The sequence below is a fragment of the Mobula hypostoma genome, chromosome 10 (genome assembly GCF_963921235.1).
Source record: "Mobula hypostoma chromosome 10, sMobHyp1.1, whole genome shotgun sequence".
In the NCBI taxonomy this organism is placed as follows: Eukaryota; Metazoa; Chordata; class Chondrichthyes; order Myliobatiformes; family Myliobatidae; genus Mobula; species Mobula hypostoma.
The window spans coordinates 56,290,837-56,317,393 of NC_086106.1; the positions used below are offsets into that span (position 1 = coordinate 56,290,837).

The 26,557-nt window shown below is 45.1% G+C and overlaps 1 pseudogene; it reads right to left on the reverse strand.

The window, feature by feature from the left end:
- Positions 1-26,557, reverse strand: part of LOC134353313 (interferon-inducible GTPase 5-like) — a 73,749-nt pseudogene that overhangs the window by 30,471 nt on the left and 16,721 nt on the right.

The following is a 26,557-nucleotide window of genomic DNA, read 5'->3' on the forward strand; positions in this document are numbered from 1 at the left end:
TCACCTTATCTCCTTGGCTGCCCATCGCCTCCCTCTGGTGCTCCTCCCCCTTTTCTTTCTTCCTTGGCCTTCTGTCTTATCCCATCAGACTCCCCCTTCTCCAGCCCGCTATCTCTTTCAACTATCAACTTCCTAGCTTTTCACTTCACCTGATCCCTCCCGGTTTCACTTATCACTTTGCGTTTCTCCCTCCTCTCTCCCACCGTTTAACTCTATTTTTTTTAAATCTCTGGTCCTGCTGAACGGTCTCGGCCCAAAACATCAACATACTCTTTCCATAGATGCTGCCTGGCCTGCTGAGTTCCTCCAGCATTTCGTGTGTGTTGCTTGGATTTTCAGCATTTGCAGATTTTCCCTTGTGTGCAAAGGGAGCCAAGGAGGCTAATGGGGAGCGGGCGAGTTGTGTTATAACCTGGAATTGAGAGGTTGAGTTAACATGTCGGTGAAACACAACCTTGGGTGGAGCGAACCAAGAAACCAGCTGTCTGAGGACATTCCCAAGGACGGAAACATCAGTTTCGAGAGAGTGGGCTGGGGGTGGAGCAGATTCACACCAGTGCTCGCAGCAATAACAGACTAAACCAACTAAACCACACTTCCTGTTCAAACTTTTCGAGCTCTGGGGGGAGGGGGGCAACTACAACCGTTGTTCAAGGGGTTTGCGGCTGGAGACAATCACAGTGAGAGCTCAGTTTTCGGGATGGGTGGGAGGGAGGCGTGAGGATTAGCGACTCCTGCCCTGACATGCAGGGCAGTGCGGATCGCAACTCCACAAATTCTGCTTAAAGTTCGTGCTGTTGTTCAAAGTAGACTTGAGATCAGTAAGAGGGATATTCATTGGGAGAATCGGCTCACAGTCAGGTAGTGGATTCTTTCCCAAGACATGGGAGCATTGTCTTGACCCCAACTGAACATATCTTCTCAAAGATGAAACTTCTGGCAATCCAGCACCCTGTAGCACCACCCTAGATCTCAGTATGGTAATCTAAGTGGGACAAAGACAGAAAGTTCATGGCTTCCAATGTTGTGGAATTTGTTCTCTTTGCCTCAACCTGGGATACATTCTCAACTATTTCCCATCTCTTCTGCTCTATATTACTAAACATCTACCTCCCAGAGCCAGCCTTCATTACAAAGTACAACTACATCATATTTTGACACTTTCACTGCAGCTTTGTGATCTGCACTCTGTGTTTCAGCATTTTCATTCCCATTCTACTTTCAGAATGAGGAAGTTTGCCTTTCAATACTTATGTGTTCAGACAGTTGGGTTTTGTGAAACCTGTTATCGTTCTGTTGCACTGGCTTCGACCTCAGCTCCGTGAATAAAATATTCCGGTCCTCGTCCCTCCGCGTTCTCGGAAAGGGCGCCGCTTCATCTTGAATCGAGCATTTTCACTGATGGTCACTCTACTTCCATCAGGAGTGGTCAGATGTGAAGCAGAGACTGGTGCTCATTGTTTTCATTCCCTGTAATGACATTGTGATTGGGTGGAATTAATCTTCTGGTCTCTCTGTGCGGGTGAGAAGAAGGCAAGTAAAAACACTGAACATGATCCTGTATAATGACACAGGAATCATTTGTCAGCAAGGCCAACTGTGGTCCTATCCACCTGGGAGCTAATCCTGCTATTCCTGGCAGATCTCTTAACATGACGTGGTCACCCAGCTGTGGGAGGATTGCCTTCTCTCTGTCTGGCTTTTTGTGATCAGAAAGATGTTGCTGTTGTTTTGCTTTCACACTTTGCTTGCTGCACGTACCCATATCATCACACTGATTCCACACTCTCAAGCACCGCCCCCCCCCCCCCACCGCCAATCTAGTTTAAACCCTCCCTGATGGGAAACCACATTTCTCTGCTGGGATATTAGTACAACAGTGCAGTACAACCAATCCTTTTTGGATAATTTGGACTGCAACCAATCACCAAGCAGGTCTATTTCCTTTTAAATCTGATTTATATTACTAAACATCTACTTCTTCGAGCCAGCCTTCATTACAAAACACAACTGCATCATATTTTAACACTTTCACTGTGGCTTGCTGAGTTGCACTCTGTCCTCTGCCTTTGCATTCCCATTCCCTTCCATTTGATTCCCTTTCAAGCACGTCTAGTACTACCGGTGAGAGTTTCAACTAGAATTGCTGGGTGGTGAGAACCAAACTGAAGAGACAGAGGAAAGGGTGGTTGGCTCAAAATAGAGAACGCTTGTAGGCAGTGTGAGAGGGAGGATAGGCTGGTGATAGAGAAGGGATGCATTCAGACTGATGGTTAGTGATGTGTCTATTTTAATACAAGGAGTATCATGAACAAAGTGGATGAGCTCAGAGCGTGGATCAGTACTTGGAGCTATGATGTTGTGGCCATTACATAGACTTGGATGGCTCAAGGGCAGGAATGGTTACTTAGAGTGTGAGACTTTGGATGAATCAGGGAGGACAGAGAGGGAAGGAAAAGAGGTGGGTGCATGGCACTGCTGATCAGAGATAGTTTCACGACTGCAGAAAAGGAGGAAGTCATGGAAGGATTTTCTACTGAGTGTCTGTGGGTGGAAGTTAGGAACAGGAATGGGTCAAGAACTCGACTGGGTGTTTTTTATAGGCCACCCAATAGTAACAGGGACATCAAAGAGCAGATAGGGAGACAGATTCTGGAAAGGTGCAATAATAACAGGGTTGTCGTAGAGGGAAATTTTAATTTCCTGACGCAATATGTAGATAAGTGGAAAGTTTCTAGACACAATATGTAGATAAGCCTACAAGAGGAGAGGCTGTACTTGATCTGGTATTGGGAAATGAACCTGGTCAGGTGTCAGGTCTCTCAGTGGGAGAGCATTTTGGAGATAGTGATCACAATTCTATCTCCTTTACCACAGCATTGGAGGGGGATAGAAGAGACAAGTTAGGAAAGCACCATCATACCTGTTATTTCAATTTTGCCTTTCAATACTTCTGTGTTCAGACAGTTGGGTTTTGTGAAAGCTGTTGTCATTCTGTTGCACTAGCTTCGACCTCAGCTCCGTGAATAAAATATTCCTGTCCTCGTTCCTCCTCGTTCTCGGAAAGGGCACGGCTTCATCTTGAATCAAGCATTTTCACTGATGGTTACTGCAATTCGCCATCCGGTCATGATGATACGCGTTCAACCCAGATCCAGAGAAATAAGTGAGCAAGGAAAGTTCCACACAATCAAGTGTGTCTCACTCTCCCCGCCCGCTTCACTGGTTCTGTAAGGTACTTTGGGTTCACAGCCCGAGTGCTCTTGAATTCTGAATGTTTGGTGATAATGTGATGGTGCTAAGAGCAGCTCAGTGTGACAGCGGTTCACAGTCTGTGAACAGCAGGGACCCGAATGGAGATTGAGCAGCTTGGAACAAGTGATGACCTGAAAGGAGCTGTCTGGCTTTTCAAATGTTCAATTCCAAAGAAGAAGCATACAAATTAGCCAGAAAAAGTGGCTCACCTGAGGACTGGGAGAAATTCAGAGTTCAGCACAGGAGGACAAAGGGCTTAATTAGGAAGGGGAAAAAAGATTATGAAAGAAAACTGGCAGGAAACATAAAAATTGACTGTAAAAGCTTTCATAGATATGTGAAAAGAAAAAGATTGGTAAAGACAAATGTAGGTCCCCTACAGACAGAAACAGGTGAATTGATTATGGGGAGCAAGGACATGGCAGAACAATTGAATAATTACTTTGGTTCTGTCTTCACTAAGGAGGACATAAATAATCTTCCGGAAATAGTAGGGGACAGAGGGTCCAGTGAGATTGAGGAACTGAGGGAAATACATGTTAGTAGGGAAGTGGTGTTAGGTAAATTGAAGGGATTAAAGGCAGATAAATCCCCAGGGCCAGATGGTCTGCATCCCAGAGTGCTTAAGGAAGTAGCCCAAGAAATAGTGGATGCATTAGTGACAATTTTTCAAAACTCTTTAGATTCTGGACTAGTTCCTGAGGATTGGAGGGTGGCTAATGTAACCCCACTTTTTAAAAAAGGAGGGAGAGAGAAACCAGGGAATTATAGGAATTAGCCTAACATCGGTGGTGGGGAAACTGCTGGAGTCAGTTATCAAAGATGTGATAACAGCACATTTGGAAAGCGGTGAAATGATCGGACAAAGTCAGCATGGATTTGTGAAAGGAAAATCACGTCTGACGAATCTCATAGAATTTTTTGAGGATGTAACTAGTAGAGTGGATAGGGGAGACCAGTGGATGTGGTATATTTGGATTTTCAAAAGGCTTTTGACAAGGTCCCACACAGGAGATTAGTGTGCAAAATTAAAGCACACGGTATTGGGGGTAAGGTATTGATGTGGATAGAGAACTGGTTGGCAGACAGGAAGCAAAGAGTGGGAATAAATGGGACCTTTTCAGAATTGCAGGCAGTGACGAGTGGGGTATCGCAAGGCTCAGTGCTGGGACCCCAGTTGTTTACAATATATATTAATGACTTGGATGAGGGAAATAAATGCAGCATCTCCAAGTTTGCGGATGACATGAATCTCGGCGGCAGTGTTAGCTGTGAGGAGGATGCTAAGAGGATGCAGGGTGACTTGGATAGGTTAGGTGAGTGGGCAAATTCATGGCAGATGCAATTTAATGTGGATAAATGTGAAGTTATCCACTTTGGTGGCAAAAACAGGAAAACAGATTATTATCTGAATGGTGGCCGATTAGGAAAAGGGGAGGTGCAACGAGACCTGGGTGTCATTATACACCAGTCATTGAAAGTGGGTATGCAGGTACAGCAGGCGGTGAAAAAGGCGAATGGTATGCTGGCATTTATAGCAAGAGGATTCGAGTACAGGAGCAGGGAGGTACTACTGCAGTTGTACAAGGCCTTGGTGAGACCACACCTGGAGTATTGTGTGCAGTTTTGGTCCCCTAATCTGAGGAAAGACATCCTTGCCATAGAGGGAGTACAAAGAAGGTTCACCAGATTGATTCCTGGGATGGCAGGACTTTCATATGATGAAAGACTGGATGAACTAGGCTTATACTCATTGGAATTTAGAAGATTGAGGGGGGATCTGATTGAAACATTTAAAATCCTAAAGGGATTTGACAGGCTAGATGCAGGAAGATTGTTCCCGATGTTGGGGAACTCCAGAACGAGGGGCCACAGTTTGAGGATAGAGGGGAAGCCTTTTAGGACCCAGATGAGGAAAAACTTCTTCACACAGAGAGTGGTGAATCTGTGGAATTCTCTGCCACAGGAAACAGTTGAGGCCAGTTCATTGGCTATATTTAAGAGGGAGTTAGATATGGCCCTTGTGGCTAAAGGGATCGGGGGTATGGAGGGAAGGCAGGTACAGGGTTCTGAGTTGGATGATCAGCCATGATCATACTGAATGGCGGTGCAGGCTCGAAGGGCTGAATGACCTACTCCTGCACCTATTTTCTATGTTTCTATGTTTCTATGTTGGTGGTATTCATGACCAGTTGGGATGGGGATTTGGTTTTGGAGATGTGCATTCCCCCCCCTCCCCAGGAAATCGTGTAAGCTGTGGAGTAGCAAAGGGCACATCTAATCAACAAGGGACGTCTGCAGTTACAGAGAATGTCAGCTCAGAGAACAGGAGTGGCAGACATAATGTTATTGCCTGCTCTCCGGAGATCTGAGCAGTTAATCTGGGAGACCCACATTCAAATCCAATTGACAATAGGTGCAGAAGTAGGCCATTCGGCCCTTTGAGCCAGCACCGCCATTCACTGTGATCATGGCTGATCATCCACTATGTACCCTATTCCTGCCTTCTCCCCATATCCCTTGACTCCGCTATCTTTAAGAGCTCTATCTAACTTTTTCTTGAAAGCATCCAGAGTATTGGCCTCCACTGTCTTCTGAGGCAGAGCATTCTACAATCCACAACTATCTGGGTGAAAAAGTTTTCCTCAACTCTGTTCTGAATGGCCTACCCCTTATTCTTAAACTGTGGCCTGTGGTTCTGGACTCCCCCAATATCGGGAACATGTTTCCTGCTCCTCGCATGTCCAATCCCTTAATAATCTTCTAAGTTTCAATCAGATCCCCTGTCATGCTTCTAATTCCAGTGTATACAAGCCCAGTCACTTCAATCTTTCAACATATGACAATCCCATCATCCCGGGAATTAATCTCGTGAACCTACTCTGCACTCCTTCGATAACAAGAATGTCCTTCCTCAAATTTGGAGACCAAAACTGAACACAATATTCCAGGTGTGGTCTCACCAGGGCCCTGTACAACTGCAGAAGGAACTCTTTCCTCCTATACTCAATTCCCCTTGTTATGAAGGCCAACATGCCATTAGCTTTCTTCACTGCCTGCTGTACCTGCATGCTTGCTTTCAGTGACTGATGAACAAGGACACCTAGATCTCGTTGTACTTCCCCTTTTCCTAACTTGACACCATTCAGATAGTAATCTGCCTTTCTGTTCTTGCCACCAAAGTGGATAACCTTACATTTATCCACATTAAACTGCATCTGCAATGCACCTGCCCACTCACCCAACCTGTCCAAGTCACCCTGAATTCTCATAACATCCTCCTCACATTTCTCACTGTCACCCAGCTTTGTGTCATCTGCAAATTTGCTAATGTTACTTTTAATCCTTTCATCTAAATCATTAATGGATATTGTAAATAGCTGCGGTCCCAGCACCGAGCCTTGCGGTACCCCACTAGTCACTGCCTGCCATTCTGAAAAGGACCCATTAATCTCTACCCTTTGTTTCCTGTCTGCCAACCAATTTTCCATCCACCTCAGTACACCACCCCCAATAACATGTGCTCCAATTTTGCGCACTAATCTCCTATGCGGGACCTTATGAAAGGCTTTCTGAAAGTCTAGGTACACTACAGCCACTGGCTCTCCCTTGTCCAAATTCATAGTTACATCCTCCAAAAATTCCAGAATATTAGTCAAGCATGATTTCCCCTTCGTAAATCTATGCTGACTCGGACCGATCCCGTCACTGCTAACCAAAATGTGCTGCTATTTCATTTTTTATAATTGACTCCAGCATCTTCCCCATCACTGATGTCAGGATAACTGGTCTATAATTCAATGCCATCTTGGGAAATTTAATCCATCAGAATAAAGAAATCAAGCAGCGTTAGCGGCGTGGTCTGTGGAACTGTTGGATGCTGCAAATCCCCTCGAACTCACTGAGGCCACTGCCATCCTCTCTCCTCATGCGCCTCCCTCCAGTCCCGGAACAATGTGGTTAGCTTTTGACTGTCCGTCGTTCTGACCCAACAAAACGCACAGAGTTGTCAGCAAGCAGTGAAAGGCACGTGGTTATGGTTAGGGTTCAGCGTTCTTGAGCAGACTGAGGCAAAGAATGGCTTCGCTCTGCGGTGGAGTGAGTCACTGATTTCGGACCCCGGGAGGACCCTTCCTGAATGGGGAAAACGGGGAAGCCCCACTTCAGGGTTCTGTGAGAATGATAGACACATACTGGGACAGGAAGCCGAACAAGCCCTCCATCTCCAACGGTATCCCACCACCAAGCATCATCCCCAATGGGGTCACACCACCAAGCACATCTTTCTCTCACCCCCAACGTTCTGCTTTCCGCAGGGATCGCTGCCTACACGACTCCTTTGTCTTTTCGTCTCTCCCTCTTGGAACTTATCCTTGCAAGTGGAGCAAGTGATACACCCGCCCCAGCACCTCCTCCCTCAATACCATTCAGGGCCCCAAACAGTCCTTCCCGGTGAAGCAACATCTCACCATTGAGCCTGTTGGGGTCGTATACTGCATCCGGTGCTCTCGGTGTGGCCTCATGTATACAGGCGAGAGCCGACGTAGATTGGGAGATCGCTTCACCTACGCTCCATCTGCTTTAAAAAAAGGGGATCTCCCGGTGGCCACCCATTATAATTTCACTTTTCATTGCCAGTCCGATACGTCTATCCATGACCTTCTCCACTATTGTAATGAAGCCACACTCAGACTGGAGAAACAACACCTTATATACTGTCTAGGTAGCCTCCAACCTGATGGCATGGACATCAATTTTTCAAACCTGTTTATGTCCCCCTTCACTATTCCACATCCCCTTTTCCCTCTCCCAACTTATCTCCTTGGCTGCCATCACCTCCCTCCGGTGCTTATCCCCCTTGTCTTTCTTCCTTGGCCTTCTGTCTTATCTCATCAGACTCCCCGTTCTCCAGCCCTGTATCTCTTTCTACTATCAACTTCCCAGCTCTTCACTTCACCCAGCCCCTCCCGGTTTCACTTATCACCTTGTGTTTCTCCTTCCCCTCTCCCACCTTTTAACTCTAATCATTTTTAAAAAATCTCCAATCCTGCTGCAGGGTCTCAGCCCGAAACGTAGACTTACTTCTTTTCCATAGATGCTGCCTGGCCTGCTATGTTCCTCCAGCATTTTGTGTGTGTTGCTTGGATTTCCAGCATCCACAGATTTTCTCTTGTGTGCAAAGGGAGCCAAGGAGGCTAACGGGGTTGGGCCAAGTTGTGTTATAACCTGGAATTGAGAGATTGAGTTAACATGTCGGTGAAACACAACCTTGGGTGGAGCGAACCAAGAAACCAGCTGTCTGAGGACGTTTCTAAGGACGGAAACATCAGTTTTGAGAGAGCGTGCTGGGGGTGGAGTAGATTCACACCAGTGCTGGCAGCGATAACAGACTATACCCAACTAAATCGCACTTCCTGTTCAATCTTTTTGAGCTGAGCGGGGAGGGGGAGCAACTACTCCCGTTGTTCAAGGTGTTTGCGGCTGGAGACAATCACAGTGAGAGCCTAGCTTTCGGGATGGGTGGGAGGGAGGCGTGAGAATTGGTGACTCCTGCCCAGACATGCAGGGCATTGCGGATCGCAACTCCACAAATGGTTCTTAAAGTTCGTGCTGTTGTTCAAAGCAGACTTGAGATCAGTAAGAGGGATATTTATTGGGAGAATCGGCTCACAGTCGCGTAGTGGGTTCTTTCCCAAGAGCATTGTCTGGACCCCAATTTAACATATCTTCTCAAAGTTGAAACCTCTGGCAATCCAGCACCCTGTAGCACCACCCTAGATCTCAATTTGGCAATCTGAGTGGGACAAAGACAGAAACTTTGGGGCCTGTGTTTGTAGACCTGAGCCAATGTGATTGGGTGGACTTGATCTCTTGGGTTGCCTGTGTGGGTGAGAAGAAGGATACTATGAACACTGAACAAGATCCTGTACAATGACACAGGAATCATTTGTTAGCAAGGCCAACAGTTGTCCTATCCAGCTGGGAGCTAATCCTGCTATTCCTGGCAGCTCTCGTAACATGACGTGGTCACCCAGTTGTGGGATGATTGCCTTTTCTCCCTCTGGCTTTTTGTGATCAGAAAGATGTTCCTGTTGTTTTGCTCAGACCCTTTCACATTTTCTTTCTGCACATACCCATGTCATCACACTTCACACTCTCGAGCACCCCTCCCCCCACCAATCCAGTTTAAACCCTCCCTGATGGAAAACCACATTTCTCTGCTAGGATATTAGTACCCTCTTTTACAGTGCAGTACAACCAATACTTGTTGGATAATTTGGACTTCAACCAATCACCAAGCAGGTCTATTTCCTTTTAAATCTGATCTATATTACTAAACATCTACTTCTCAGTGCCAGCCTTCATTACAAAGAAAAACTGCATCATATTTTAACACTTTCACTGTGGCTTGCTGACTTGCAATCTGTCCCCTGCATTTGCATTCCCATTCCCATTCATTTCATTCCCTTTCAAGCACGTCCAGTGCGACTGGGGAGAGTTTAAACTAGAATTGCTGGGTGGTGAGAACCAAACTGAAGAGACGGAGGAAAGGGTGGTTGGCTCAAAATAGAGAACGCTTGTAGGCAGTGTGAGAGGGAGGATAGGCTGGTGATAGAGAAGGGATGCATTCAGACTGATGGTTAGTGATGTGTCTATTTTAATACAAGGAGTATCATGAACAAAGTGGATGAGCTCAGAGCGTGGATCAGTATTTGGAGCTATGATGTTGTGGCCATTACATAGACTTGGATGGCTCAAGGGCAGGAATGGTTACTTAGAGTGTGAGGCTTTGGATGAATCAGGGAGGACAGAGAGGGAAGGAAAAGAGGTGGGTGCATGGCACTGCTGATCAGAGATAGTGTCACGACCACAGAAAAGGAGGAAGTCATGGAAGGATTTTCTACTGAGTGTCTGTGGGTGGAAGTTAGGAACAGGAATGGGTCAGTAACTCTACTGGGTGTTTTTTATAAGCTACCCAATAGTAACGGGGACATCAAAGAGCAGATAGGGAGACAGATTCTGGAAAGGTGCAATAAAAACGGGGTTGTTGTGGTGGGAGATTTTAATTTCCTGACAGAATATGTAGATAAGTAAAAGGTTTCCAGACACAGCATGTTGATAAGCCTACACAAGCAGGGGCTGAACTTGATCTGGATAGGGAAATGAACCTGGTCAGGTGTCTGGTCTCTCAGTGGGAGCGCATTTTGGAGATAGTGATCACAATTCTATCTCCCTTACCATAGCATTTGAGAGGGATAGATCAGACAAGTTAGGAAAGTGTTTAATTGGAGTAAGGGGACATATGAAGCTATCAGGCAGTAACTTGGAATCATGACTTGGGAACTGATGATCTCAGGGAAAAGTATAAAAGAAAAGTGGCAAATGTTCAGGGGATATTTATGTGGAGTTTTGCTCAGGTACGTTCCAATGAGACAGGGAATTTATGGTAGGGTACAGGAACCGTGGTGTACAAAGGCTGTAATAAATCTAGTCAAGAAGAAAAGAAAAGCTTACAAAAGGTTCAGAGAGCTAGGTAATGTTAGAGATCTAGAATATTATAAGGCTAACTGGAAGGAGCTTAAGAATGAAATTAGGAGACAGAACGGGTCATGAGAAGGCCTTGGCGATCAGGATTAAGGAAAACCCCAAAGCATTCTACAAGTATGTGAAGAGCAAGAGGTTAAGACATGAAAGTATAGGACCAATCAAGTGTGACAGTGGGAAAGTGCGTATGGAACCGGAGGAAATAGCAGAGGTACTTAATGAAAATTTTACTTCAGTATTCACTATGGAAAAGGATCTTTGTGATTGTAATGATCACTTGCAACAAACTGAAAAGCTTGAGCATGTAGTTATTAAGAAAGAGGATGTGCTGAAGCTTTTGGAAAGCATCAAGTTGTATAAATCGCCGGGACCAGATGAGATGTACCCTGGGCTACTGTGGAAGGCGAGGGAGGAGATTGCTGAGCCTCTAGCGATTATCTTTACATCATCAATGGGGACGGCAGAGTTTCTGGAGGATTGCAGAGTTGTGGATATTGTTCCTTTATTCAAGAAAGTGAGTAGACATAGCCCAAGAAATTATAGATGAGTGAGTCTTACTTCAGTGGTTGGTAAGCTGACGGAGAAGATCCTGAGAGGCAGGATTTATGAACATTTTGAGATGTATAATATGATTAGTAATAGTCAGCACGGCCATGTCAAGGGCAGGTTGTGCCTTACAAGCCTGATTGAATTTCTTGAGGACATGACTAAACACATTGATGAAGGAAGAGTAGTAGATATAGTGTATATGGAATTCAGCAAGACATTTGTTAAAGTACCCCGTACAAGGCTTATTGAGAAAATAAGGAGGCATGGGATCCAAGAGATCATTATTTTGTGGATCCAGAACTGGCCTGCCTGCAGAAGGCAAAGAGTGGTTGTAGGCAGGTCATATTCTGCAAGGAGTTTGGTAAACCAGTGGTGTGCCTCAGGGATCTGTTCTGGGACCCTTACTCTTCGTGACTTTTATAAATGACCTGGATGAGGAAGTGGAGGAATGGGTTAATAAGTTTGTTGATGACACAAAGGTTGGGGGTGTTGTGGATAGTGTGGAGGGCAGCCAGAGGTTACAGCGGGACATTGATAGGATGCAAAGCTGGGCTGAGAAGTGACAGATGGAGTTCAACCCAGATAATGGTGATGTTGTTCATTTTTGATAGGTCAAGTATGATGGCAGAATATAGTATTAATGGTAAGACTCTTGGCAGTGTGGAGGATCAGAGGGATCTTTGGGTCCGAGTCCAAAGGACGTTCAGAGCAGCTGCGCAGGTTGACTCTGTGGTTAAGAAGGCATACGGTGTATTGGCCTTCATCAATCGTGGAATTGAATTTAGGAGCCGAGAGGTAATGTTGCAGATACATAGGACCCTGGTCAGACCCCACTTGGAATACTGTGCTCAGTTCTGGTCGCCTTACTACAGGAAGGATGTGGAAACCATAGAAAGTGTGCAGAGGAGACTTACAAGGATGTTGCCTGGATTGGGGAGCATGCCTTATGAAAACTGGTTGCTTGAACTCGGCCTTTTCTCCTTGGAGCGACAGAGGATGAGAGGTGACCTGATAGAGGTGTATAAGATGATGAGAGGCATTGATCATGTGGATAGTCAGAGGCTTTTCCCCAGGGCTGAAATGGTTGCCACAAACGGACACAGGTTTAAGGTGCTGGGGAGTAGATACAGAGAAGATGTCAGGAGTAGGTTTTTTACGCAGAGTGGTGAGTGCGTGGAATGGGCTGTCGGCAACGGTGGTGGAGGCGGATACAATAGAGTCTTTTAAGAGATTTTTGGATAGGTACATGGAACTTAAATAAAAATAGAGGTCTATGGGTAAGCCTAGTAATGTCTAGGTTTTGTAGGTTTTCTATGTTTCTATGTTTCTGTAATCAAGATTTAAAAAGCACAGTTTCATGGCAGTTTCTTGGAGTTGGACTGTGAGCAATCACCGAGCAGGATTCTTTAGAAAGCGTGAATAAAAATAACACAAATGCAAGCCATTTTTCGAGCGGCCAATCTTTGGAGTGTACCAGTGTTTAGAGTGGCTTTAGCTCATTAGGATTGAGTGAGTTCAGGCTTGAGCGAGATAAAGCATCTTGTAAGTTTCTCCTTTTGATCTTAATTGTTCAATCCTCATCTGTTAGATTAAGCATAGTAGTGTGCTGAGACCAGCTCCAGGGGAAGTGTTTTATACTGTGTGTGAGATATAGGAATTCCAGGAGCCTGGTCACAAAAATGAACACATTTACACCAGGTGCACTGAGATACAGCTCCTGAGGGAATGTATTAATGAACTGGAGCTGCAGCTCAACAACCTTCAGCTCATATAGGACGATAAGAAGGTGACAGATAAGAACTACAGGGAGGTAGTCAACCCTAGGCGGCAGGTTACAGGTAACTGGGTAAGTGATAAGAGAAGGAAGGCAAATGCACAGGCGGTGCAGAGGACACCTATGGCCATTCCCCTCAATAATAGGTATTCCACTTTAGATACTATGGAAGGAGACAACCTACCAGAGGGGAGTTGGTGAACAAAATCCAAAATGTGAATACAGAGCTGAAGGTGTTCTATCTGAATGCACACACTATGCAGAATAAGGTTGGCAAACTAGTAGCACAGTTACAAATTGGCATTTACGGCTTTGTGTGCATCGCTGAAGTGTTGCTGAAAGTAGATTATAGCTGGAAGCTTAATGTCAAAGGATACAAAAGGACACATTTGTACGCAGAAGGGTGGGCTGGCTCTTTTGGTAAAAATAAAGAATTGAAATCCTTTGGAGGTGACATAGAGTCAGAAGGCATTGGATTATTGTGGGTAGATGTAAGGAACTACCAGAGTAAAAGTACACAGACGCCAACCAGCAGTTAGGATGTGATCAACAATGTTGCAATAGTCATGGCGAGATTTCAATACTGAGGTAGATTGGGAAAATCAGGTTTGTGGGGGGATTTCTAGATTGCCTATGAGATGGCTTTTGAGAACAGCACATGGTTGGGCCCACTAGGAGATCACATATTCTGGATTGGGTGCTGTGCAATGAACCGGAAATGATCAGAGAGCTGAAGGTAAAATAACCATGAGGGGCCTACTCCAACACTCCACAGTGATAGATCTGCTCCATCCCAACATTTTTTATTCACTACAGTTAATAAGCTGAATTAGTAAATCAATTAACGAGCAATATGTATATTGCCTCTTTTAAGCTCCTGGTCAATTAAACTCGGCAGGAAGTCCTGAGACAAGTCTCTTTTAAACTCTTGTGCCTTTCACTCCAAGTCCAGAGCAAGAGAGAGGCGGACAGAGAGACACAAACCTTGCAACTGTCAAAGTATGAACATACAGTAAATCAAACAGCTTTATGGTCCTGTGAACTAATCCAGAGGACAGCGCAAGCTGATGAGATTGATCTAGAAACAGAATTCCTATGAAAGGAACAACCTGATAAATGTAGAAAACATAAATGGCAAAAATAATTAAAGAACCAATGGATAAGATAATTGTGGAGTAACCTCAACAGGGACTTTGAAGGAGTTACAGAAACACATACTTGTATGGGTAAGGATTGGATTTTCAGCCCTGTAATCTGCTATAAAGATGACGCAGTGTCAGGAAGGTAATGCAAAGAAATGTACAAAAAGTGTCCTGAGAGATGACAGACAGCACTGACGACTGTGGACACTGACCATTTGAGACGCTGAACCAGGAACTCAGTGAAGAACTCACCAAGTCAAACCACAGATAGGGTCACCAAGAGCAGGTAATATCAAAATATGAGGACTGAGTTTTGGAAATTGTGAAAGGAGTTGATTAACTAGGAGTTAATTAATTTAAAGATTATGAGACCAAGGTACTAAGCAATTATCTGAACTATTTAATGAATCTCTAAGTCGTTTGAACTCTGCATTTAATAAAAAAGTACAGTTGTTAGGCAAAGCCACTGTCTGGAGCCATTCATAATGTGCTGATAGAATCTAACTGACAGCAGTTCTTCAGTTTGTAATCCTGGTTCACTGAGACTCCATGAGTAAAGGAACACTGGGATCAGCTAAAGATCTACATGAAATCTATGACACACGTCCAATGCTGGAAAAACTTGATGGGGGAAGCAGCATCTGTGGAAAGAAAGGTTCACAGCATTGGAGTATTTTCAACCCATTGGATCAACATCAGCTATCCAGGGAGCGATACCTTTCATCCAAAATTCTCTCTCCTTACTCCTCTACAGTTTGTGTCTGTACCTAAAACCACCATTCTTCATGGATTCAAAAAAACAATTCCCCACATGGCTCCTTTGAAATTTCCTTGTTTACCTTATGTAAGTAATGCCCTAATGTATTCAACGTTTCTGTCCTGGGGAAACGATGTGGATGCCAACTCTATCCAAATTGATCATCAGTTTATAAATTTTATCAATTCTCCTCTCAGTTGCTCCAGAGAAAGCGACCATGGAAGATTGAGACTTTCCATGTTGTACAATTCCTTGAAGCCTTTCAGTAAGATGCTTAATTGCAACGGCCTTTCCGGGTCCAACAAACACATCCTTGAGCCCAATTGGTTCATGTCAAACAAGATTCCATCGAAGCTAGTCACATTGGCCATACCTGGCCCATATCCCTCCAGTCCTTTCTGATCAATGTAACAGTCCATTCACATGTTAGATGTAGATAATATACCTGCCTCAACCACTTCCTCTGGCAGCTCATTCCATATACTATCCATTCTCTGGGTGAAAAAGATGCCTTCTGGCTCCTATAAAAACCCTTCCCTCTCAACTTAAACATCTGCCCTCTAAATCTTGATTCATCAGCCCAGGGAAAGGACTACACATTCTCCCTATCAATGCCCCTCATAATTTTATGCACCTTTGTAAGATTACCCCTTATTCTCCTGTTCTACAATGAATATAGTTCCACCCCGTTGAAGCACTCTCCATAACTGAGTTCTCTACTCCCAGCAATTCCCTCATCAATTTCCTCTGCATTCTTTCATGTTTAATGGCATTTTTTCCCTCCAGCATTGTGACCAAAACTCCCAATGGTTTTGTACAGAGGGACAGAGGAGTCAAAAAACATGGATTCCTGAACCTGACATGGTTGGTAAACAGGATGGTGAAGAAGGCTTTTGGCACACTGGCAACCAGTACTTGAACATTTCAACTTCTATTCTCAATAGTTCAGTGGTTCCAATTAATATCAAGGAATGTATTCAGTATACAACCGGAAATTCTTACTCTTTGTTGACATCACAAAAACAGAAGAGAATTCCAAAGAATCACTAACAGAAAAATGTTCGAACCCCAACACTCCCTCCCGTCCCCACATACAGGAAGCAGCAAAGCATAAACCCTTCTCCTCCTTACTTCAGCAGGAAGCATTAGCGTCCATCACCCACCAAACAAAGTCCCCAAGTGAGCCGATGATCTGCAGTCCAACAAAAACTGTTGTTCACCTGACAATTTGACATACTGCAGGCTCTCTCCCTCTCTCTCTCTCCCTCTCTCCCTCTCTCTCACTCTCTCTCCCTCTCTCCTTCTGTCTCTCATACTCTCTCCCTCTCACTCTCTCTCTCTCTCACTCTTTCTCTCTCTCTCCCTCTCCCTCTCAGTAACAAGGGACAGAGAGGTGTCGCCCCTTTTCCACAGTGAGAGGGGAGACCAACAAACAAACCGCTCGCTGTTATGATATCACAGGCTGGTGAGTCACTTCTATTCTCAGATTTTCTGACTCAAGAATCGGCAGCAAACTCTCCCCCAACATAGAGTGGCGGGGGGTTGGTGATTAAAGGACCGTAACAACTCATTTATTGTACTCCTAACACTGAACAGTTAGTGCGGTAAAAGTACTTTATGTAATTGGGAGTCCTTGTGCAGGATACTCTAAAAGTTAACCTCCAGGTTGAGTTGGTGATGAAGAAGGTGAATGCAATGTTGGCATTTATTTCTAGAGGTATACAAGATAAGAGCATGGATATGATGTTGAGGTTCTATAAGGCACATGTGAGACCACACCTGGAGTATTGTGTGCAGTTTTGGGCTCCTTAATTTAGAAAGGATCTACTGACGTTGGAGAGGATTCAGAGAAGATTCACGAGAATGATTCCAGGAATGAAAGGGTAACAGTATGAGGAACGTCTGGCAGCTCTTGCAATGTATTCCCTGGAGTTCAGGAGAATGAGGGGGGATCTCATAGAAGGATTCCAAATGTTAAAAGGCCTGTATAGATGAGATATGGCAAAGTTATTTCCCATGGTAGGGGAGTCTAGGACAAGAGGGCATGACTTCAGGATTGAGGGACATCCGTTTAGAACAATGATGCGAAGAAAATACTTTATCAGAGGGTGGTAAATCTGTGGAATTTGCTGCCATGAGCAGCTGTGGAGGCCAAGTCTTTGGGTGCATTAAGGCAGAGATAGATAGGTTCTTGATTGGCCAGGGCATCAAAGGGTATGGGAAGAAGGCAGGGGAGTTGGGATAACTGCAAAAACTGGATCAGCCATGATTGAATGGCAGAGCAGATTCGATGGGTCGAATAGCTTACTTCTCCGAGATCTGATGGTCTTAATGGTAATTACATCATCATATCAAACCATCTTCTTAAAGTGATCTCCAACTCAATGTCGGTGGTTATGAATTCTTTGTTTCCACTAATTACATTGCCCTTTACAGGTCCCCCAGAATTCACTAAATCCAGCATAACGAGCCTGTCTATAGTTCAAGTGAGCCACCCAACTCGGGTCCTATGTTCCACGTGTGGAGAAATAACAAAGCATCTGGTTTGTCCAGAGATGTGTTGATAAGCTACCGATCATGTCGTGACAGCAGGGACATTATAGCAAAATTATCGAAATCTTGCTTGGCAAGTTTACGGCAATCTACCAAAGTACATTCAGATTTATTCCTATCTATAATAAAACTCTTTTCTCTCCCTTCCAAAGTGCACAAAAACAAAGGAAGTGGAATTAAGGTCAACAGGAACCCAAGATTGCTGTACACCATGATGGAAAGTAGGAATAGGTGCAAAGGAATTGAATTTACTGAGGATAGTGGCAATAGCATCTGATCATAGTGGTTAATTGTTGCCTGCTGGCACACAACACAGGCTGAAGACCAGTTACGCACCTCAGGCCGTGCTGAACATACTTCAGTTAAACTAGTTTCTGTGAGGGTTTTTAGTCTGGATGCCATGAATGGAGTCAAAAACAGCCCACCAGCAGTTTATGGGCATGATGGGGTAAGGGCGACTGGTTGAGATATCGCACAGCAGAGAAACCCCCAGTTCCCCAAATTTAATGTCAGCTATCCGCTGTTCCATAAGACTGGACCTATGGGTCAGGAGCTTGGTCAGCTACCATGAAGGCATAGTCAACCCCTCTGTGTATGGCCTCAATGGCTAGCCATGAGAGGTAATCAGCCATGACATTATTTTCCCCCTTGATGTGCCATATATCAGTTGTGAACTCGGATATGTGGGCCAGGTACTGTTGCAGTCATGCAGACCAAGGGTCTGATATTTTGGCCATCACGTGCGCAAGGAATTTGTGGTCAATGAATGCTGTGAAATGGCGACCCTCCAGAAGAAAATGAAAATGGTGGACAGCCAGATAGAGACTGAGAGTCTCATGATAAACATGTTGGACTTCCTTTTGCGGGGTTGGAGCTGCTGGCTGAAGCAGGTGAGCAGATGCCACACGTGTCAAACCAACTGATTATGTTTGACATCATCAAATGCCCTTGTCATGTCCACTGACCAGTCAAGTGATGGGATATTGCCTTCAAATGTACTATACAGGAGGAGCATAAGTTCAGCAGCTTGTTGAATGAAGGGCTGATAGAAATTCACCATACCTAAAAAAACTCCTTTGGTGTTTGAGTAGTGTGGGCCGTGGAAAACCAAAGCAGTGCTACTTTTGATGGCAGGAGTTTAGCACTTCCTGCAAAGATACGATGGCCAAGGAAGTCCATGGTAGACAACCCAGACTGGCATTTAGCTGTGTTAATAATCTATCCGTGTTGGTTTAAGTGCTTGGAAAGTGTATGGAAATGGGATACATATGCGGATTTGGATGCACCGTGACATGTGTCATCCGGGTAAACAAAAAAATAGAAACTAAGTCTTTTAATAAAGACACGATCAACCATTGGAAATGCTCTGCTGCATTTTTTCAGCCTAGATGGTCTACATAGCAACTTAAAACTGCCAAAATGGTTTATCACAACCATTTTGGAAATGTCCTCCAAGCCTGGACTGACTTTGGAAGAATACGACTTTCAAATGTTCAAATGTTCATTTATTATCAAAGTGTACAACTCTGAAATTCTTCTTCTCCAGGTAGTCATGAAACCAAGAAAAAAAAGGTAGCAGGATCATCAACTCACAAATCCCCTCCCTGCAGAAAAAAGTGAACAAAAATGGAACAGGCACACCAACACCCAAATCCCTCCTCCCATCCAAAACACAAACAAAATCAGAACAGATTCATCAAACCCCAAATTCCCCTCCCACACAAAAAATGAACAAAATGGAGCAGGCGTATTGACCCCCTACATCCACCTGCCATTGCACAGAGAGAAAAAAAAGAGAAATATTAGGCAGAAAACACAGAATATAAAAACACTACAAGACTGCAAAAAGGCTGTTGTCCAAGTCCACATCCAAAATGCAGAAAACCTGGGCAACGTTCTCCTGGCAGAGCAGCGGGCTCTCCTCTCTCCAGTAGCATACCAGAGCGATCCTCGTCAATCAGAAGACAGACAGCCGGTGCTCACATTCCACATTTACCCGGATATTTCACTCTCCCTCGTCACTTTAATTGGTGCACAATGGAAGCTTTGATTGATGAAATGGAGTCAAACATCAGCTTGCTTCCCATCCCCCAGGCTACCCGCACTCACCACCTCTGCTAAACGTGCTGAAAAATCTTGGATGTGTGGGACCAGGTGATGATCAGGGGTCGTGGCCTCATTAATGTTTCGGCAGTTGTCACATGGGCGGCAACCACCACCGGATTGAGGGTCCAAATGGAGAAGCAAAACCCTGGGGCTATTCAACCGTGTACAATGCCAAGTCTTTCCATATTGGCAAAGTCAGCTTTCATGGTTGCCAGCTTTTCAGGGTCTAGTCTATGCGCGTGGGTATGGAATGGCGGGCCAGTTGTGGGTATATGGTGCTTGACCCGGTGTTTTGCAACTGTAGTGGAGAACATGGGCCTGGAGAGGTTTGGGAATTCACCCAGCAGTCGAGTAAATTCACACGTGGTGGTGCATGCGCTTGACAGAGTCATTGTGATGAAGTTACTCGGACAACAGGTTAATGACCCAATGTCCATGACATGCACAAGCCAGCAGTTCTTTAAGATTGACTAATCATCCTTGGGCACACAGGAAATTTGCACTGAGCAGAGGTTTAACCACTTTAGCTAGGACGAAGTACTGTGTGTAACGTTGCCCACTGAAGCAGAGTGTCACCCATTGTGTCTGGATCCTGCCGCCATTGGTGGCCTCCAGCAAAGCTTCATTGCTTTTGCCTTCATCAATAGGTGATTGTAATATTGCGGGTCTGGCAAGTGAGACTGGAAATGCACTGACTTTGAATAGGTACAGTATATTCATCATTTATTTCCAAACAGTAAAAACTGGACCAAACATTCATGTTCCCCAGATAACAGACAGGACAAAGCTGAATACTAAACAAACATACTTAGTTAAAAGTGCGAGCAGAGCATAACTTCCCAATGGTCTTGCCTTTACAAAGGAAGAAGAGAGCAAGTCCCTTCCATGTGCTATTTGTATATCCAGAATATTTGAAATAGGACTCCAGGCAGTTTTCAAATGTGGAAACCAGCTGCAGCTCTAAACTAACTAATCACAAAAAAAAGCACCTTTTGACAATTAGAATAAGCCATGCCCCCACAGGACACTCCACCCTTCAAAAGTTGCAAACGTGGCTAGTATGACCCTCATGAACTCCCAACTAAGTTATACATAGATCACAAGACTACAATTCCCAGTACTGTAAACCCAATAATCACCTCCCAGTGTACCACAGTAGTCCACCAGGCTCTCTGTGACCCAAAAGGCCACCAGCCCCAGCCTGGAGTGTAATTGTCAATGACCTGGCACCCCACTTGATCTTATACACTGACCCTTAGATATGATCAAGCAGGTGAGTGACATTACCTGACCCATCAGGAATGTAGGTGCAGCATTCTTGACTAATAACAGTACCAGTGCCACCTTCCTTTGTGAGCCAGTAATCCAAGGCCATCAAAATCAGTTCCCGGGACAGTCTGGCCATACCATGTAGAGAAAGGCTATCATTTGAAACATCCTTCCTTTGTAATTGCCCTCTTACCATCCAGCAAGGACAAAGTGTCCATTCAGGGCACTGGGCTGGTGTACATACAGCACCACGTCTCAACTTCACCACCTTATGGGAATAATGGCTAGGCCTAGAAACAGCATATCCAGTAAGTGTCATTCAGCTGCCAGCAAGTGCCCAGCCCCACAACACTATTTGGCATAGATGCATCTATCCCAGGATACTGTTCATGCTCACACTCACCATCCACCTTGCCTCTTGTATCTGTACTCAACATACCACCTGCATGAACACTGTCATGTTGGGATATCACTGGGAGTCAGGACTTTTCATTTATACAAATGGTACATAGGGAAATACCAGCCCTTAAAGTACTCACACCAGGGTTATTGAGGTTCATGTCTCTTAAGGCTGTTTCCATACTCTGGGTCAGGATTTGGCAGAAGACTACTCCCTCCCAACTCCCTGAAAACAGAATACCAAATCCCGAGAAGCCAGATAATTCCCCCACCATCTTTTCCTTGTCAAAGGGATTGATATCAGTGGCATCCCTTCCATGATGTTGTAAGCAGTCTTCATGCAGATTCAGCAATCTGACCTGTTGGTCCAGTGTTGAAATTCAAATGCCATCCACAGGAATGTATAACAGGATCTCCCATGACAAATTAGCATCCACCACTTTGCCATTCTGTAATGCAGGGAGATACAAATGTACTCATTCCTGATTAATCACTGGATATTTGGCGGGGGGGGGGGAGCAGTAAATCTACAAGAATTGCTCCCCAAATGTTCAATTCCCTCTGAAATGTGGGCATCTCATATCCAGAAATAAAGTTGCCCAAATTTTTGCCAACTTTCAACTCAAATTTCGTATGGCCAGTATGAAATGAGTCGTCCCTAAACTAATTATATGGGGGAACAAGTATCAAAGTAACATATTAGATTAGATTAGATTATGAGGACGCTCCATCCTCGTTTATTGTCATTTAGAAATGCATGCATTAAAAATGATACAATGTTCCTCCAGGATGATATCACAGATACATAGGACAAACCAAGACTAAAACTGACAAAACCACATAATTATAACATATAGTTACGACAGTGCAAAGCAATACCGTAATTTGTTAAAGAGCAGACCATGGGCACGATAAAAAAAATTCTCAAGTCCCGATAGCCCCATCATCTCATGCAGACGGTAGAAGGGCGAAACTCTCCCTGCCATGAACCTCCAAATGCCGCAAACTTGCCTATGCAGCACCATTGGAAGCACCCAACCGCTGCGGGCTCTGAGTCTGTCTGAAAACTTCGAGCCTCCGACACCGAGCACCGAGCACCATCCTCTGCCGAGTGCTTCGACCCCACCCCGGCCGCTGAGCAACAAGCAAAGCCGAGGACTCGGGGCCTTCCCCTCCGGAGATTCTGGATCACACAGTAGCAGCGGCAGCGAAACAGGCATTCCTGAAGTTACACCAGATGTTCCTCCGTCCTCTCACGTCTGTCTCCATCAAATCAGGATTGTGCACGACACCCTACTTGACAGGTAACAGATATTATCACCCGAGTGGCCGCTGCGAGCTACGTCACGCCGCCATCTTCTGCTCCCGGCTTATATTAAGACACAATAAAGATGTAACAGACGTAACTGACTGAAAAGTAACCAACTAAACCAAACAAAAAGCAGATTAAACAGACCAGTTCAGAAGCAGGTGAAAACCTGGCCAGCAGGAGTCATTTCTGCTCTTCAAGACTGCTTTGAGCAGACTTACTGGCACATGTTCAGAGAGGCTGCAACCGATGGTGACTCTAACAACTTAGAGGAGTACACAGCATCAGTGACTCGCTACATCAGCAAGTGCATTGATGATGTCACTGTGGCCAAGACCATCACTACAGGCACTAACCAGAAGCCAAGGATGGCCACGGAGGTGCGTGCGCTGCTGAGGACCCGTGACTCCTCCTGCAGAGCAGGTGACAAGGCAGCCCTAACAACAGCAAGGGCCAAACTGTCCGGGGCCATAAGAGAGGCAAAGCGTGCACATGCCCAGCGAATCCACAGGCACTTCCAGGACAGCGGAGACACGCGGCGCATGTGGAGGGGCATTCAGGACGTCACCAACTACAGGACAACATCACCTGACTGTACGGGTGATGCCTCCCTCCCAGATGCGTTGAACAACTTCTACACTCAGTTTGAGGTGGAAAATGATGTGGCAGCGAGGAAGACCACCCCTCCTCCAAATGACCAGGTGCTATGTCTTACCATGGCCGATGTGTGGAGAACCCTGCACAGGGTCAACCCATGGAAGGCTGCTGGACCAGACAATATTCCTAGCAGAGTGCTCAGAGGATGTGCAGATCAGCTAGCAGATATTCTCACTGACATCTTCAACATCTCCCTGAGCAGTGCCGTCGTTCCTACATGTTTCAAAGCCGCCACCATTGTCGCCGTGTCAAAGAAGTCTTCAGTGTCCTGCCTCAATGACTACCGTCCCGTTGCACTCACATCCATCATCATGAAGTGTTTTGAGAGGCTCGTCATGAGGCACATCAAGACCCTGCTGCCCACCTCACTGGACTCCCTGCAGTTCGCGTACTGTCCCAACCATTCAACAGACGACACTATTGCCATCACCCTCCATCTGGCCTTAACCCACCTGGACAAAAAAGACACAAACGTTCGAATGCTGTTCATAAACTTCAGTTCAGCATTCAGCACAAATCATTCCTCAGAAACTGATTGGAAAGCTGAGCCTACTGGGCCTAAACACCTCCCTCTGCAACTGGATTCTAGACTTCTTGACTGGGAGACCTCAGTCAGTCCAGATTGGAAGCAGCATCTCCAACACCATCACACTGAGCACGGGTCCCCCCCAGGGCTGTGTGCTCAGTCCACTGCTGTTCACTCTACTGACCCACGACTGTGCTGCAACACACAGCTCGAACCACATCATCAAGTTCACCGATGACACGACCGTGGTGGGTCTCATCAGCAAGAACGATGAGTCAGCATACAGAGAGGAGGTGCAGCGGCTAACGGACTGGTGCAGAGCCAACGACCTGACTCTGAATGTGAACAAAACAAAAGAGATGGTTGTTGAATTCAGGAGGACACGGAGCGACCACTCTCCACTGAACATCGACGACTCCTCCATAGAGATTGTTAAGAGCACCAAATTTCTTGGTGTTCACCTGGCGAAGAATCTCACCTGCTCGCTCAACACCAGCTCCATAGCAAAGAAAGCCCAGCAGCATCTCTACTTTCTGTGAAGGCTGAGAAAAGTCCATCTCCCACCCCCTCATCCTCACCACATTCTACAGAGTTGTATTGAGAGCATCCTGAGCAGCTGCATCACTGCCTGGTTTGGAAATTGCACCATCTCAGATCGCAAGACCCTCCAGCTGATATTGAGGTCAGCTGAGAAGAATACTGGGGTCTCTATTCCCGCCATTACAGACATTTACACCACATGCTGCATCCGCAAAGCAAATAGCATTATGAAGAACCCCAGACACCCCTGATATAAACTCTTCTCCCATTGCCATCTGGCAAAAGGCACCGAAGCATTCGGGCTCTCACGACCAGACTATATAATAAATTTTTCCCCCAAGCCATCAGACTCCTCAATACCCAGAGCCTGGACTGACACCAACCTACTTCCCTCTACTGTACCTACTGTCTTGTTTATTATTTATTATTATTTATTGTAATGCCTGCACTGTTTTGTGCACTTTATGCAGTCCTGTGTAGGTCTGTAGTCTAATATAGCTTCTGTGTGTTTTTTTTTTACGTAGTTCAGTGTAGTTTTTGTATTGTTTCATGTAGCACCATGGTCCTGGAAAACATTGTCTCATTTTTACTGTGTCCTGTACCAGCAGTTGTGGTTGAAATGACAATAAAAAGTGAATTGACTTGACTTGAAAACACAAATCATAAAGCACAGACTGTAATCAGCTGCTTTAAAACTTCCTATAGAAACATAGAAAACCTACAGCACAATACTTTATACTTTATTGTCACTAAACAATTGATACTAGAATGTACAATCATCACAGCGATATTTGATTCTGCACTTCCAGCTCTCTGGATTACAAATCGATAGTAAATATTAAAAACTTAAATTATAAATCATAAATAGAAAATAGAAAAATGGAAAGTAAGGTAGTGCAAAAAAAAAAATGAGAGGCAGGTCCGGATATTTGGAGGGTACGGCCCAGATCCAGGTCAGGATCAGTTTAGCAGTCTTATCACAGATGGAAAGTAGCTGTTCCCAAATCTGGCCATACCAGTCTTCAACCTCCTGAGCCTTCTCCCAGAGGGAAGAGGGACGAAAAGTGTGTTGGCTGGTGGGTCATGTCCTTGATTATCCTGGCAGCACTGCTCCGACAGCGTGCGGTGTAAAGTGAGTCCAAGGACGGAAGACTGGTTTGTGTGATGTGCTACGATCTTCTGCAGCTTCTTTCAGTCTTGGACAGGACAACTTCCATACCAGGTTGTGATGCACCCTAGAAGAATGCTTTCTAAGGTGCATCTATAAAAATTAGTGAGGGTTTTAGGGGACAGGACAAATTTCATTAGTTTTCTCAGGAAGTAAAGGCACTGGTGGGCTTTCTTGGCAGTGGACTCTGCTTGGTTGGACCAAGTCAGGTCATTTGTGATATTGACCCCGAGGAACTTAAAGCTATTGACCTGTTCCACTTGCACACCACCGATGTAAATTGGGTCGTGTGGTCCGCTACTCCTTCTGAAGTCAACAACCAATTTCTTCATCTTGCTGACGTTGAGGGGTAGGTTATTGTCTTCGCACCATGCCACCAGGTTCTTAATTTCCTCTCTGTACTTAAATTCAACATTACCTGAGATACGGCCTACAATTGTTGTGTCATCAGCAAACTTATATATTGAGTTTGATGGAAATTTAGCTACACAATCATGGGTGTACAGTGAGTACAGCGGGGTGTGGGGGGCAATACAGGGCCTTCACCCACAATGCAGTACTGAACATGTACTTACTTAGAAATTGCCTTGGGTTACCCATAGCCCTCATTTTTTCCAAACTCCATGTGCCTCTCCAGGTGTCTTTTAAAAGACCTTTTCGTATCCATCTCCACCACCGTTGCACAGGAAGGTTTCCACATCCTTCCTGCAGTGAGGCTACCACATTTCAGAGGGAATTGAACATTTGAGGAACAACTCTTGTAGTTTTACTATTTTTCCCCCTAATTATCCAGTGATTAATCAAGAATGAGTGCATTCCATGCACTTACCACTCTCTGCATAAAAAAAATCTCCTCTGTACCTACTTCCAAACACCTTAAAACTGTGCCCTCTCCTGTTTGCCATTTTAGCCCTGGGAAAAGCCTCTAACTATCTACATGATCAATGCCTCTCATCATCTTATACACCTCTATCAGGTCTCCTCTCATCCTCCATCGCTCGAAGGAGA